This window comes from Apis dorsata, unplaced genomic scaffold (genome assembly GCF_000469605.1).
Source record: "Apis dorsata unplaced genomic scaffold, Apis dorsata 1.3 scaffold_473, whole genome shotgun sequence".
NCBI classification, from domain to species: domain Eukaryota; kingdom Metazoa; phylum Arthropoda; class Insecta; order Hymenoptera; family Apidae; genus Apis; species Apis dorsata.
The window spans coordinates 270,593-275,108 of record NW_006263711.1 but is presented as its reverse complement, the minus strand read 5'-3'; the positions used below and the strand labels follow the sequence as shown (position 1 = coordinate 275,108).

General features: G+C 42.1%; 1 protein-coding gene across 1 annotated transcript in view; it reads left to right on the top strand.

Moving 5' to 3' along the window:
* The first annotated feature begins 1,965 nt into the window (after positions 1 to 1,965).
* Positions 1,966 to 4,516, top strand: part of LOC102674796 (leucine-rich repeat-containing protein 24) — an 8,980-nt gene continuing 6,429 nt past the window's right edge. Inside the window, exons 1-2 of the mRNA XM_031512586.1 lie at positions 1,966 to 2,503; positions 3,087 to 3,404. The gene's annotated coding sequence lies outside the window, so the exon portion shown is untranslated. The remainder of the gene's footprint in view (positions 2,504 to 3,086; positions 3,405 to 4,516) is intronic.

Sequence of the window (4,516 nt, the reverse complement as noted above, 5' to 3'; positions counted from 1 at the left end):
AAAAAAAAAAAAAAAAAAAAAACGTAAGATTAACACAAGATATATTATTATACGTATATCGATCAACTATCGAAAAAGCTATGACTATCGTGGCCTGTGTTGAGGTCGTTGATGACGATGATGAATAGAACTATAGGGATGGGGATAGAAATGAAAAACACGAGATTCTTTATGTATAAAAGATATAAAAAAAAAAAAAAAAAAAAAACGTAAGATTAACACAAGATATCTTATGATACGTATATCGATCAACTATCGAAACCGATATGACCATCGCGGCCTGTGTTGAGGTCGTTGATGACGATGATGAATAGAACTATCGGGATGGGGATAGAACTGAAAAACACGAGATTCTTTATGTATAAAAAAAAAAAAAAAAAAAAAAGAAGAAGAAGAAGGAGAAGAAGAAACTAAAGATTTGTGCGTGATGGATGATCATGCGTACACGCCCACTCATTCCACCACTTGCATATACATGAATACATACGACATACATGCATACATACTATACATATACACACACATATCGAACGAAAGTTTATACTATATTCTTGTAATAAAATGCTGAAAAACGTAGACGGAAATGGCGACATCGAAACCCTATCTTCCGTGTACACATTCGTCCATGTAAGTAATCCCATCGATCTATTCCACATCCCTTTATTTCACGCGCTTCATCGACTTCGATAATTCCCCTCCGAGTCTCGCACGCAGCGCCACCACGGCCCATTTGCATTATTTAAGTTGATACTTCAGCTGTGTTCTGTCGATAAGTTAGAAATCGACCGTAAAAGAGGAACCAACGATAAGATGCTCCTACTATACTCAAAATCGTGACTGAATATGAATACCTTTCGTATTCCACCTTTTAGGTTATGTCTTCCAAAAGCATGAAACAAAATTATTCATCGACGCGTTTCCCTTGCAATGCATGATCGACGAAAATCGCGACGCCGATCAAACTTTAGGTTTAGTCAATATTTACAAGAAATTGCAACGAGCTTCTAAAATAAAAAAGAGAGGAGGGGGTTGAGAAATTGTACAGGAGAGATCCGGTAGGCCTGAAGAGGGCGCTAGCGTGAGGAAAAGGAGAAATTCGTCGAACCAGAATTCGACAGTGCTGCCCACGGACGGTTATGCGGCGCAAGAGGAGCAAAAGAGGACAGCTACGGGTAACGAGGAAGCAAGAGGGCGGTGAAACGAGCGTCCACCATGATGGGCGAGGAAAAGGAGGGGATTCTGATCATAGAGGGGTATGAAAGAGAAGGGGAAGCAAGAGGAACAGATACCGGGGATACGGAGGCACCGTGTCTCTTGCCTCTGCGGCAAATCTGCAGCTTTCGTGTGGCGTGTGCGTGACACCTTATCGCGGTTATTTCGCAATCTTGGAACGCGTATGGTCGAAAGGAAAAGAGGTGTTCTCCCTCTGAATCTTTTTCGTGGCGAAAATCGGAACGCGTATTCGTGCATCTTTCCCTTGTTCGTGTGCCCCTGTGTACGTGTATGTGTGTATATGTGGGATCATACTTGCCACCTCGTCTCTCGTGTGCCGTAGCGAGAACTTGGGGGATGAAGATCCTCAATGGAGCGGCGTGGTCGCTAGCTCTTCTCTCTCATCACCCGTTTCGAGATTCGAGGCTAGCCAAGAAGGAATAACGATAGTGGACTGTTGGGATGGTGGCTCGTTCTTATCCGCAAAAGGTCTTACACGACCGGATTGATTGATCGGCCGAGAGGATAATAGAAAAGAGCTCGTCGATGCCAGTCGACGACCCCGCGTACCAGGTGGGGGGTGTCCTCCCGTGAGAACGGGCGAATACACGTTCACGCGCCTCGAGACTACGCGTGGAGAGGAAGCTGACAAGTGCACCGTGTCGCTCCGTTTCTCGCTTTTCTGCGGGCTTCGCCTATTCGAAAACCCAACAACACACGCGTCAATCCTGCAAATGTGATCCGTATACGTGATCTATATTTTATAACAGTGTTTCCAACCGTGCTTATGTTTTTCCTCGATTTCCATCCATCGGTGAAGGAAACCTGTTCGAAACGATTGTTCTTTCGTGGAAGTATAAACAAAAGGACGAGATTTCCTGGAGGAAGGAGGAGGAGGAGCAAAGAGGAAGGAAGAGAGAAAGGGGGAAAGTGGGAAGACGGAATGAAGTAGGGATACAACGGTGTACAGTGTGCTCTCTCGCGTTTAATTTTTCAACGAGCCAGTGAACGGCGCCACGATTGGTCAGGCCAGGTCGCGAGGAACGTACGGATTTTTCGTCGCGTCCGCAGATTCTCATGCAAGTACGTGGTATAAGCGAATTTGCCGCGGTCGATGCACTCGAAAGCTCGCTCGGGGGAGTCGAGTGACACGTACATGACACCGTGAGGACCCGTGGCACAGTCGATTCGAGTAATCGAGCGTCGAATCGAGCGTCGAACCACACAGCCTGTGGCCACCCCTGCTTCCTAACGAACCTCTATCAACCTAACCACGACTCTTTTTAACCCAGTACGATATTTTTCGTTTCATAAATTTTTTTCTCTATTACACGTATAAGATATTATTCTGTTTTAAAGTGTCGAGTAAGATATAAATTGTATATAAATTCAATTGATGATTTTTTATCGTCGATGATTAATTGTCAAATGCAATTCAACATTTTGTTGTCAATCGTATTTTTGATTCGAAAACTTTCGTCTCATCGAAATTTCCATTGATATTGAGAGTTATTGGCCGACTCCTGAGCGACTTTCCGACTAATTTATGATCGATATAAATTTTGCGGCGCATTACGCGTGCATGCCATTAGCGCACGTCAGCAATTAATATGTCTCTTAGCAGTGTGTGTGGCTTGGAGTACGCGTCCGTGGAATTTCTGCTTTTCACAAACTGCTTCAAAATTCCTTGCCCACCTCGCGAGAAATCCTCGTGTTTATAATATCTGTATAACAAATTTCTCTTTCTACGCGGGAAAAAAGAAATTGAAATTTCGATATTGCGATTGGAGGAGGGACGAGAAAATGTTTATTGACACGCTTCTTCTTCTTTTTTTTATCATTATTATTTTCCAAATCGAAATATTGGTTTGCAGAGAAGAAACGTGTAGGGACAATAAGAAGATGCGCATAATCGTTGCAGGACGTGGATTTGTTTTCGTCGCAGATTAATCCTGGGGCCGCTGTGCACACAGAGTTGTAATTGGAAAAGTGGGCCAGCGTGGAACGGTCGGCGGGGCTTAATCAGAATGAAATCTAAGAAGTCCCGAGCAACAATGGCTTTGTGATGCCCGAAGGAGGACCGTCGGCGAAATGAAAGCCCCTGAGAAACAATGGAAGCGTCCACGCAGGCATGACGGCCCCATTCAGATTCGCAGACGGCATGCTTAGTGGCGGCCAAAGGAGACGCTCAAGTAAGAATAAGCCGAGCATCGTTAGAGAAAGAGAGAGAGAGAGAGTGAAAGAGAGACTTCCGCTTTCCCTTGGATCGAATATCACGATATACCATGCGCCTCGCTGTCTGCCTGTATTATTTTTGTTGGATCATCCGCGTTTCCTGTGCATACGTTTCCCTTCTGTTTCTTTATCCTTTTATTTTTCGAATTATTTATGCGTCTCTCTCTCTCTCTTTTTCAACTTTATGCATAAGTTATAGAAAAATAGATCTGCAAAAACAGAATATCTAATAAAGTATTTGTGAATTTTTTTCTAGGGTTTTTTTTAAGGGTTATTTGCACAAATTCGTGTGAAAATTTTAATAGATAGATTTTTAATAAGTGAAATATTAAGAATAATATTATGTTATGGTGTATATTCTAAATATATGTGATAATTTAAACGAAAGGAAGTGACTCATTTTTATGAGAATTGAAGTCATTTGTCTAGTTTAGTGTTTTAAATGGGAGTTGTAACTCGAGAAAGCCTGGGAAACTACTACGATATTAGCAAAAAAGATAATGTAAAAAAATGGAGGACAGACTTTCTTTAAATAATACCGAATTTTCGAAGAATTTTTAAAATAACATTTGCGAGATACACACGATTGAATCATTTGAATTTAAACAAATAATTATAGAAAATCGCTTTGTTTACCAAAAAACATTATTATTACCTTCCTATGAAAAACCATTTAGATGACATCGTAAGATCAAGTATCTCGAAACAATCTCAATTAAAATTCCCATTGTTATCTAATGAGCCAACGTGACGCGATATCAATTCAGCGTTAAGAACACGCTCCTGGTATCGACATTTCCACCAAGTTCAGAAATATTATTCTTGCCCGTGACGAGTGTCCTACGCAGTAGCTTCTCCCCGCGGTCTGTTTCGAGAACAATATTGCTCCTATATTCCTTGACGTAACGGGAAGTTGGGGATTTGTTGGGGACAAATTCGATGCGACACGATGCATTTCGATTTTATGCTCGAGTCTCCATTCGAGACACGAGCAACACACGCGCAATAACACGTGTAATAAAAGACAAAAGTGTTGGGGGATTCCGCGAGATGATTCATCGATATCGTT